This window comes from Ovis aries, chromosome 10, assembly GCF_016772045.2.
Source record: "Ovis aries strain OAR_USU_Benz2616 breed Rambouillet chromosome 10, ARS-UI_Ramb_v3.0, whole genome shotgun sequence".
In the NCBI taxonomy this organism is placed as follows: domain Eukaryota; kingdom Metazoa; phylum Chordata; class Mammalia; order Artiodactyla; family Bovidae; genus Ovis; species Ovis aries.
In genome coordinates, this window is record NC_056063.1 from 24,332,265 (window position 1) to 24,344,761 (window position 12,497).

Sequence of the window (12,497 nt, forward strand, 5' to 3'; positions counted from 1 at the left end):
GTACCTTCAAATAGAGGAGAAGGCCTTGCTTCACCAAAGGTGACTCCTTGCCTGAAATTGCAGAGGACTCATAAATGAATTAGCTTCAGGACCTTACTACTAGGCTCAGCACGCTATCTTCAGTTACTGGAAATGGGTGAAACAGAACGAACTACCCTGTCTTTTCCTTTTTAATAAGAGGACAGGTTGTTTTAGGGATATAGAGAACAATGGATTGAGAAACATTCATGAATTAAACCTCTAAACATAAAAAAAATCAGTTACTGTATATTAGTGATTACAGGGGAGTCCAGTTTTGCCCCGCCAGTGCTGAAGAGCTCTTTTGATAATGCTAGATAAATTATATAATCAATAAGTACAGGGAACACTGTTTACTACTTTTATATTTCCTCCAAATGCTTCAAATAAAGGCTATATGAGAATGAATGTCGCGTAGTAACTACCATTTAGGAGAAAAGAAACTGATGTCGACTGTCTTATTTATAAGTAAAACAAAAAAAGATAAATGTGTGAATTTTAAATATTATACCCCTAATAAAAACCTTCTGTTTAATTCCACCATGATGGTAAAACTACATATATATCTTCACTATCCAAGTAAAAATATATATTTTAGTTTTATTAATAAAATTATATTTTTAGAAATGAAAATACCTAAATTAACTTCATAATAAATATTTAGAGTGAAGATGACAATGGAAATTTCTGAAAACCGTGTTCTATCTTCAAAAAGCTAATTTCTCTTCATAGCTATCATAAATGTCAATAATTCTGACAGTTGTGTTTGTCTAAACAGCTAATACATTTGGAAACAATTTTCTTGGAAACCTCATCTGTATATAATGAAGAGATACCCTTTCTGTAACTAAGAGCAAAAAGTCATATAACAAAACTGAATACAAATAATCTAGTATTGTAAAAACTTAAGTCAAGCTTTATGAAAACATGAAGATTTTCCCTGGTGGCTCAGTGGCAAAGAATCTACCTGCAATACAGAAGACATGGGTTTGATCCCTGGGTCAGAAAAGTCCCTTGGAGGAGGAAATGGCAATCCACTCCAGTATTCTTGCCTGGAAAATTTCATGGACAGAGAAGCCTGGTGGGCTACAGTCTGTGGGGTCGCAAAAGAGTGGCACACGATTTAGTGACTAAACAACAAAATGAAAGTATGAAGATGATGTGTTATAACTTTAAGAGAGGAATAGAAAGAATGACAATGTTAGTAGTGTGTCTAAAGTTACATGGCTTATTGTCAGAGACAACGACAAAAGCAGAGACTAATAGCATCAGAGTCTAATAGCTGCAGTCATTAAAGATTATCCAATTTAAGTCATCTGTCTAGTTCTTGAGTTCTCTCTCCAGCTTTTCCCTTTGAGTTGTCTCTTTCACCCTTGAATACTGTCAGCAACAGAGTTTACTAGTCTCTAAGAGAAGCATTTAGTCCTTGACAACAAATATTATTGTTAATAGATCACCCCTTAGATGAGAAGAAAGCATTTTCTCTATCATCTCTACCCATTCCTCTTTGTCTAGCTTTTGGAGTCATGAAAAATGAGTCAAATACCTTTTAAACTTGAGAGTTCTGCTAGTTATCAAGGACAGCTGATTGTTTCTTTTATAAACTAAAATTTCTTTTTGATTAAGAGGCTGTTTTTTTTAGTAAAATATATTATGTTCTCCTTATCAAAAACTTAGAAAATTTAGGCAAGAACAGAAATCATTCAGTTACCCATCGGTGACCTTTCTTAATTATGAGTGTATTAATAGTTACCTCCTCATAGGTTTTATCCTTGGTGTAGATATTAATTTTACTGTGTTCAAAAATTTTTCCATGATTAGCACAGATCTTAATATGCTTATTTTGCATAATATTAATTTCTAATACATATTTTATTTAAGTGGCACACTTTTTATTAAGTAGATATTTAGCTCTTGATTGATGAGCTGACAATGACTAGTTTTTAAGTCTTGAAGTCTCTCCAGTTTTTCCCAACAATATGTAACAGTTATTTTTCCTTTTGTGTATACATCATCACCTGCTTTATAAAATACAACTCTAAGATAGATTCTTGGGAGAGATATTCATGGGGTAAAGGGCTTGAACCTTTCAAAAGATCAGTACACATTTTTCCAGTCCCTTTCCACTTTCAACTATCACCAGCAATTTGACAAGAGAAATATTTTCACTGCATCCTTTCTGGTACTGGTCATTCTTTTATATATAATATGATCACAGTTGGCATGCAATGTGTCTGTCTTACTAGTAGACTTCATAGTTATAGAGGTCAGTAAAGTAGAATGCATTTTCAAATGATATCTTCCAGTTATATTTTGTATTCTTGGAAGAAGCTGTTCTTTTTATTCTCTCTTAGTGAGTTTTCTTTTCTATTTAATAAACTCTTCTCAGTCATATTTAGTTTTAATAGTTCTCCTAGTTATTTTATCTTTTAATTTTCTACATTATGTTTTAATACTAAGGATTTTTGAATTCTATGTATGCATACCATGAGTCTTCCTTATAGTCATTTCTCCACTATTTTTTGCTTAAAAAATTCTTCCCCACTGAAAGGACTGATTAACATTTATTGATGCTTTCCCATCATTTTGTTTCAATATTCAACTTTTAAATGCAATTCAATCATTCTCATGGTGTTCCAAAATAATTATTTCCAAAACTTTTAACTGTCTCAATATTGCTTATTATCATTCCATTTCCTGCCCTTATTTTTAATGCTTCTCTAATGATATGCTTTTATGAAATATGTATTGAATTACTTCTCTCTCTCTCTCTCGCACACACACACTGCTACCACCACCACTACCACCACCAGCATCACCAGCAATAACTTCTAAGCCATGTGACATCTTTACTTCTGCAATAATCTAATTGATATTTTTTTTACATTTAAGGGTCATATATTTATCAAAAATTCTATTGCATACATACAGATTTAAGTATTTTATATTACTTTTGCTATGACTACAAGATTTATTTCTTTCTCCTTTGGTCAAAGGACTCACTGTTACCATAGTTACCATTCATACATACACATCTGTGCACACACACAATGTCAGAAACTGAATGTTGGCTATGGACTGCAGGATCTGATTGTTCTGGGCAACTTTTGAATAAATTTTGCTCTTGAATATGTCATTTTTGAAACCAGGTTTTTTTGTCTTTCTTGGTGTAATCTGGTAAACTACTTGCTTGTAATATGTACCGCCTTCCCTCCACATTTCTTCTTAATATTGCTTCTTTTACAGCAAATTATGCTTTCATTGTCAACAGGACAATTAGTGACACCTTCAACACAATGAAAGTAGTAAAAGTGTTTCTGGTGTTGTAGTAGCAATATATATACATTCATTCTTGTTACAAAATGATATATCCTTAAAATCTTCACTTTCTGCAAAGGTATGAAAAATAGGAATATGGGAAAGGATTAGAGAAAGATTACCTGAAATATATTCAATCAGAGCTAATAAAATATTAATAAACCACCCCTGACCACCCTACCTAAAGTAGATCTCCATCTTATCCCTCTCTGCTCAATAAAATATGAGCAGACACTTAAATCTCCACCTACATTCCACCATCAGTCTGAATTTTGCATTCTTTTTTTTAAAGATTTTTTTTTTTTTGATGTGGACCATTTTAAAACTCTTTATTGAATTTGTTACAGTATTTTTTCTGCTTTTGTTTTTCGGCCACAAGGCATGTAGGGTCTTAGCTCCCTGACCAGGGATCAAACCCATGCCCTCTGTGTTGGAAGGCAAAATCTTAACCATGAGACCACCAGGGACGTCCCCAAGTTTTGCTATATTAATCCTAGAGTTCCATGTTTCCTCCTTCATGATGTAGGCTGTTGAATGGCACTCACTCGGTCTATTGGCAGATGGTCTCTCAGTTTTCACTCTTGGTGGTGGTTTAGTCACAACCCACTCCAGTATGCTTGCCTGGGAAATCCATGGACAGAGGAGCCTGGTGGGCTACGAGTCCATGCAGTCGCAAAGGGTCAGGCACAACTTACTGACTAAACATTTAGCCAAATGAGGGGTCTGGAGAGAGTCTTGATAAGAAAGATAAGGAAGCTGTTTGCCCAGGTGAGCAGGATGTTATCTCAGGTAAATTTATATGCAGGAATTTCTTGATGGGAACACTGAAATCCTGAATTGTTTATTGGTTTACAGTCTTATCACCCCTGAGGAAACATTTTATAGAACAAAAATTTATTTTGACCTAGCTATTCCTTATGTTATAAGTGGTAGCAATTCTCTTAGGGGATTTTTTTTTTCTCCTCCTTTATAATTTTCTTAATCTATGAAGCAGCTGTTCTATGTCTTACATGGCATTATGGATTCTTTCCATATGAGGTCTTTTATCTTATGTAATTATGAAAATTCTTGGTCATTACTACTAAAAATATGTCCCACACACCATTATTTATTTTCTCTTCAGTCATTTGCTATATTATAGATGCTGGCTCTTACCCATCTATTCTCTTTTTCTCTTCACTTTTACAGTTTCCAAACTGGGAAGATGTCACGATCTGAACTTTACATTTGCTGGTTCATTTCATGGTCATTCTACCAGTATCTCCAATTGCTATTTTTTATTCTTATTCTTGATTAATTCTTATTCCTCAGTTTTTCTCCTATCCTCTTTTTAATTCTGTAAATATTAATATGCATATTTTAGTCTCCTGTTAACTGGTATATAAACTTGATTTCTCCCTTTATGAGATATTCAGTTTGCCAGCCCTGGGTGTCTTGTACTTTATTTTTCTCCCCTCTGTGATCTCATTTCCCTGGAAGTATCAGTCAAGTGACTAAAGTCTTACATCATTCTGATGATTTAGATAGTAGTGATAGAAAGCATATTCCAAAGGTGAGCGTTGTAGATGTGTTGATTTACATGTTATAGGTCTTTGTGGGAAAAAAAAAAAAAAGCTTGTGGGTAAGGTATGTAGAGAATAAAAATAGGTAAAAAAAAAAAAAAATGAAAGCATTTTCCCCAGGCTCTTCAGTAATTTATGATCACTGACTGGATGTCCAGCTATTCATTGTGGCATTCGATGGGCTAAACAATTTTTCAGCACGTGATTAAAGTAATTTTACTCTGTTAATTTTATTTCTTTACCCCAAACAACAGAGAAAATTTGGGGCAATAACCACTTTCTTTGGATTGGGATACAATACTGTATAAGTCACAATCTCTTACACAGTCAAAAGAAAAAAACAGTCCACAGGGTTTATGAAGATGCGTAAAAGAGGTCATTAACTCTGCCTTAAGAGGAAGAGAAGAAAAATCCACAGAGGCTGTGATAGTTGACAGAGGTTTTAAAATTTGGCAGGAGTTGCCAGAAGGCTCAAGGGGAGGAACAGTATTCCTATTCTAAAGAACAGTATGAGAAAATGCTTAGACCTGTAGTGGCCAAGTAGTTGGGGTTCTTGTCAGTGTAAAATTAGGTTTTTCAGGGATTGACTTGGGAGATACATCTAAGAAAGCATTAGAAGCCAGATCATGCAGGTCCCATATTATACAATAGGTTATTATTTTCCCTGTGAATGGTTATGAGTCATTTAAGGATTATAAGTACAAGAGTGATTGAATCAGATTTACATTTTAGAAATATTAGGCATGTGGCATTGCGGAGGCTAAATAGGGAGGATGCAAGTGGGGTCGCACGGAGTCGGACACGACTGAAGCAACTTAGCAGACGACTGAAGCGACTTAGCAGCAGCAGCAGCAGCAAAGATAATACCAGTGAGATTATTACAAGGATATTGGTATAGTCATGTGAAAGATGATGAAGAAAAGGGCCTGGAATTAGGAATGATAGTAAAAATGAGAGCATTATGCTTTTATGTGCACAATGCATTATGCCAAAGAATTGATATTATATACTACACCAGTGGGCTTCCCTGGTGGCTCAGAGGTTAAAGCGTCTGCCTTCAATGCGGGAGACCTAGGTTTGATCCCTGGGTCGGGAAGATCCCCTGGAGAAGGAAATGGCAATCCACTCCAGTATTCTTGCCTGGAGAATCCCATGGATGGAGGAGCCTGGTAGGCTACAGTCCACGGGGTCACAAAGAGTCAGACACAACTGAGCGACTTCACCTTCACCTACTACACCAATAGCAAGAAAAAAAATCCAAATAGGTTTGAGTGTGAATACATCATCTGGGAAATTGTTATTTCCTGTCAGATTTCAGAAAAAAAATACAAATACAATCTAGACATGTGCCATACTATCCTAACAAAAAAAGAGCTTTTATTTCTCGCTGTATCAAGAGCTCACACCTGTACAGATGTATCTTCTAGCAGTTAGGGAATCAAAAGTGAAAAGAACAAAAAAAAAGGAAGTTGTTTGGGGAAATTTTATTTTACTTTTAATAATATTCACTCAGAAGTGGAGATTTCTGCGTATATTCTTTCCTTTGTGTTCTTTGGAATTCAAGTTCCCTGTTCTTTCCACCACACGCCTAAGCTCATCCTTTAGGGAATATGCCTTCTGATCACTATAAATATCCGGAACTTTTGTTTTTCTGTGTATCATCAAGATGTTTAGATAACTGTAGTTATCATATCTAGGGACAATTTTTTAAAATTTCTCTTGAGATTGATGTCAAGGTGAAGCTCTCTCACATTTTTGTTTCTTAAGTCCTGAACGTATTTAGGAAAAATAAATATTGGATAATTTAAAATTCACGTGCAAGGTTTGAGTCTTTCTCCATCACATTCCATATCTCTTCCAAGTCCTTGAAACATAACTTCCATTTCACTTCCAGTTTATGCATCATAAAGGGATCACTGAAATCAAAGGATCTACTAAACTTTGTAACTTATCAGGAAAAATTTTTTCCCCCTCAGAAAGTTCATTCTGAAAGTGCAGGATCAGGAATAGGCTTTTATTTCCACATTGGAGATCAGTATATTTGCTTCACTGAGTCCCATGTTCTTTTACAGACTTTCTATCCAGTAGCAATTCGACTGAAGCGACGTAGCAGCAGCAGCAGCAGCAGCAGCAATTTCATAGTTTCTGATAAGATTGTCAGCTCAGGAACCATCAGCCTTATTAGCACCTTCTCTTTGCGATTACATTCATATATCACATTTTTAAACTGTTAACCTTGATTTTTGTCCTTCAGTTAGTATCACTGCATCTCAATCCAGAAGCACAAGTCGATGTACTGAAAATTATATACTATTCCTTACTTTTTAAAGTTTTCAGTTATCAATCAGAGTTGCTCCATCTTTTCTCTCCTTCTCCTTTTCTCCTTCTCTATATTTTACACAGTTCAGTTCAGTCACTCAGTCATGTCCGACTCTTTGCAACCCCATGAATCGCAGCACACCAGGCCTCCCTGTCCATCACCAACTCCCGGAGTTCGCTCAGACTCACGTCCGCTGAGTCCGTGATGCCATCCAGCCATCTCATCCTCCGTCGTCCCCTTCTCCTCCTGCCCCCAATCCCTCCCAGCATCAGAGTCTTTTCCAATGAGTCAACTCTTCACATGAGGTGGCCAAGTACTGGAGTTTCAGCTTTAGCATCATTCCTTCCAAAGAAATCCCAGGGCTGATCTCCTTCAGAATGGACTGGTTGGATCTCCTTGCAGTCCAAGGGACTCTCAAGAGTCTTCTCCAACACCACAGTTCAAAAGCATCAATTCTTCGGCACTCAGCCTTCTTCACAGTCCAACTCTGACATCCATACATGACCACAGGAAAAACCATAGCCTTGACTAGATGGACCTTAGTTGGCAAACTAAAGTCTCTGCTTTTGAATATGCTATCTAGGTTGGTCATAACTTTTCTTCCAAGGAGTAAGCGTCTTTTAATTTCATGGCTGTAGTCACCATCTGCAGTGATTTTGGAGCCCTAAAAACAAAGTCTCACAGTGTTTCCACTGTTTTCCCCATCTATTTGCCATGAAGTGATGGAACCGGATGCCATGATCTTCGTTTTCTGAATGTTGAGCTTGAAGCCAACTTTTTTGCTCTCCTCTTTCACTTTCATCAAGAGGCTTTTTAGCTCCTCTTCACTTTCTGCCATAAGGGTGGTGTCATCTGCATATCTGAGGCTATTGATATTTCTCCCAGCAATCTTGATTCCAGCTTGTGTTTCTTCCAGCCCAGCGTTTCTCATTATATATATATATAATATATATATTCTGCATATAAGTTAAATAAGCAGGGTGACAATATACAGCCTTGACGTACTCCTTTTCCTATTTGGAACCAGTCTGTTGTTCCATGTCCAGTTCTAACTGTTGCTTCCTGACCTGCATACAGATTTCTCAAGAGGCAGGTTAGGTGGTCTGGTATTCCCATCTCTTTCAGAATTTTCCAGTTTATTGTGATCCACACAGTCAAAGGCTTTGGCATAGTCAATAAAGCAGAAATAGATGTTTTTCTGGAACTCTCTTGCTTTTTCCATGACCCAGCAGATGTTGGCAATTTGATCTCTGGTTCCTCTGCCTTTTCGAAAACCAGCTTGAACATCAGGGAGTTCACGGTTCATATATTGCTGAAGCCTGGCTTGGAGAATTTTGAGCATTACTTACTAGCATGTGAGATGAGTACAATTGTGTGGTAGTTTGAGCATTCTTTGGCATTGCCTTCTTTGGGACTGGAATAAAAATGGCCCTTTTCCAGTCCTGTGGCCACTGCTGAGTTTTCCAAATTTGCTGGCATATTGAGTGCAGCACTATGTGCAATATGTGCAGCACTTCCACAGCATCATCTTTTAGGATTTGAAACAGCTGCACTGGAATTCCATCACCTCCACTAGCTTTGTTCATAGTGATGCTTTCTAAGGCCCACTTGACTTCACATTCCAAGACGTCTGGCTGTAGATTAGTGATCACATCATCATGATTACCTGGGTTGTGAAGATGTTTTTTGTACAGTTCTTCTGTGTATTCTTGCCACCTCTTCTTAACGTCTTCTGCTTCTGTTAGGTCCATACCATTTCTGTGCTTTATTGAGCCCATCTTTGCATGAAATGTTCCCTTGCTATCTCTAATTTTCTTGAAGAGATCTCTAGTCTTTCCCATTCTGTTCTTTTCCTCTATTTCTTTGCATTGATCGCTGAAGAAGGCTTTCTTATCTCTTCTTGCTATTCTTTGGAACTCTGCATTCAGATGCTTATATCTTTCCTTTTCTCTTTTGCTTTTCGCCTCTTCTTTTCACAGCTATTTGTAAGGCCTCCCCAGACAGCCATTTTGCTTTTTTGCATTTCTTTTCCATGGGGATGGTCTTGATGCCTGTCTCCTGTACAATGTCACGAACCTTATTCCATAGTTCATCAGGAACTCTAGCTATCAGATCTAGGCCCTTAAATCTATTTCTCACTTCCACTGTATAATCATAAGGGATTTGATTTAGGTCATACCTGAATGGTCTAGCGGTTTTCCCTATTTTCTTCAATTTGAGTCTGAATTTGGTAATAAGGAGTTCATGATCTGAGCCACAGTCAGCTCCTGGTCTCGTTATTCTTGACTGTATAGAGCTTCTCCATCTTTGGCTGCAAAGAATATAATCAATCTGATTTCAGTGTTGACTATCTGGTGATGTTCATGTGTAGAGTCTTCTCTCGTATTGTTGGATGAGGGTGTTTGCTATGACGAGTGTGTTCTCTTGGCAAAACTCTATTAGTCTTTGCCCTGCTTAATTCCGCATTCCAAGGCCAAATTTGCCTGTTACTCCAGGTGTTTCTTGGCTTCCTACTTTTGCATTCCAGTCCCCTATAATGAAAAGGACATCTTTTTGGGGTGTTAGTTCTGAAAGGTCTTGTAGGTCTTCATAAAACTGTTCAACTTCAGTTTCTTCAGTGTTACTGGTTGGGGCATAGACTTGGATAACTGTGATAGCGAATGGTTTGCCTTGGAGATGAACAGAGATCATTGTATCGTTTTTGAGATTGCATCCAAGTACTGCATTTCGGACTCTTTTGTTGACCATGATGGCTACTCCATTTCTTCTATATTTTACTATTCCATTATAAATAACTTGAGCTTCTCTGGTGGCTCAGATGGTAAAGCGTCTGCTGCAGTGCGGGAGGCCTGGGTTCGATTCCTGGGTTGGGAAGATCCCCTGGCAAAGGAAATGACAACCCACTCCAGTACTCTTGCCTGGGAAATTCCATGGACTGAGGAGCCTGGTGGGCTACAGTCCATGGGCTGGCAAAGGGTCGGACATGACTGAGCGACTTCATTCCTTCATAAATAACTCAGTTTTGTATTTTATATACTTACATTTTAAATGTATTTTCAATCCATCTCACCTTCCCACCATGATCCAGGACATTTGAAGGAAGATAGCAGATAAATGGGCTTTCTCACACAAACTCTCCTGATTCTTCTCACCTGTCCTTCATGAGTATTGTTTTTCTCACTTTATGGATGGAGAGACAGGTTGTCTAATGGAAAGTCTCATGGCCAATTCACAACTTAAATATGATGTGGACTAGAATATGTCTTTTTTTATTGAAATATAATTGCTTTGCAGTGTTGTGTTAGTTTCTGCTGTACAACAAAGTGAATCAGCTGTATGTATACATATATTTCCTCCCCCTTGAGCCTCCCACCCTCCCATCATCCCATCCCCCTAGGGCATCACAGAGCACTGAGCTGAGCCTCCTTTGCTATACTGCAGGGCCCACCAGCTGTTTTACACATGGTCGTGTATATATGTCAATACTAATCTCCCAGGAGACCCCAGGTCTCCCCTTCCCCTCCCCAGATGTCCAGCTGTCCACTCTCCACATCTGTTTTTCTACTCCTACGCTGCAAGTATGTTCATCTGTACCATTTTTCTATATTCCACATGCATTAATGTATAATATTTGGGTTTTTTTTTTTAAATTTCTGACTTACTTCAATCTGTGTTACAGATTCTAGGTCCATCCACATCTCTACAATGACCCAATTTCAATTCCCTTTTTATGGCCAAGTAATATCCCGCTGTATATATCTTTATCTCAATATTGTATTACTTATTTTGAAACATACTTGTGTAGTTTACATTTATGGCAGTTCTCTGGAGTAAACGAAATGGATTTTAATAAGTCTAATTTCTCATTATCTATCTTCTCTTTTCACCCGATTTCTTGTCTATATTCTATGTTGTCCACTAATCCCTTCATTGTCACCTACATCTTGCACTCTAAAAAGGATAATGCTGTTTACTATCTCATTTCTATTGGATACCGTGAGTAATGAAATAAAGCAAATGTAATAAAATAAAGTTCAGTTTTTCCATCTTTGAGACTGACTCCTAATCCTGATTGAGTCATAATTCACATGAATTTCTTATAGGCTGTGCATGTGTATGTTCATACTGTCTTTCATTTTAATTAATATTTTGGGCAACAATCAAACATTAGTCTTAAGCCAAAATTTTGTGTTGAGAAACTTCAGATTCAACTCTAGAAAATGAAGGACAAAATGTAAGGTAATAGAGAATGTATACTGCTGAAATAGAAGAGAAATGGCAGTTATTACCATCATAAGGTATTTCTATTGTAGTCCTGATAAAACTGCCATGTGAAAACTATATCATTGATCACACATATCTTATGGATGCTGACATGAACAGACAAGGAGTGCTGGGGAAGTGGGTGACAATTACCTTCTTAAGGCAGATATTTTAATGTTACCGCTGATGCGTATCTGGAGTAGGAAATGGCAACTCACTTAGTATTCCTGCCTGGCAAATCCCATGGACAGAGGAGCCTGGTGGGCTATAATCCATGGGTCGCAGAGTCAGACACGACTTAGTGAATAAACATCAGCTGATATATATATGGTACATTTGGGGTTAGAAAATTAAAATGATGATATATAACATCATAATGATGTTGATTTATTGAAGCTTTGGTTATATCTGAGGAATATTAAATTGTCTTAATTATCTGATAATATAAATTTTATTCCTGTTACTCTAGTAATTTAAAGCATCTTCCAAATACTGAAATTATAATCAAGTTCAATGAAGAAATTTGAACATCTAAAATGGATACATTTGAAAACCAGTATTACTTTTCATCTTCCTCCAAAAAAGTAATATTGCCATTTAAAAAACTCACAACACTCTGTCTCCAATTGTGAAAATAAATGTATATCATGCTATGCAGTTGATCATAATACATTTAAAACAAAAAGACTGATTAAGATGGGAAACATTTGAGAAAAATGTTTTGGATTATAAGATTGCCACTTTTTGCTTAGTCTATAAAGAGGCCTTAATAAAATGCTGAATCTAATATGCCAGAAAGGAACATATTATGAATGTACAGCATTGTATACTAGACTTTGAACCCAGATAGTTGAGAAGTCATGATGAATAATCTGGACATCAAAAATTAAAACTTCACTGCTTGGTAACTGAAATTACTGTTAAATTGAGGCAGCATGCAAACAATGAATAATTTCTCAAATTGAGACCATTACATTAAATATAATCACATTTGTTAATGCAATGCATATTCAATC

The 12,497-nt window shown here is 36.8% G+C and overlaps 1 protein-coding gene across 9 annotated transcripts in view; it reads left to right on the plus strand.

Annotated features, from left to right (window-relative positions):
- TRPC4 (transient receptor potential cation channel subfamily C member 4) overlaps window positions 1-12,497 on the plus strand; it is a 212,039-nt gene that overhangs the window by 47,494 nt on the left and 152,048 nt on the right. The window lies entirely within an intron of this gene.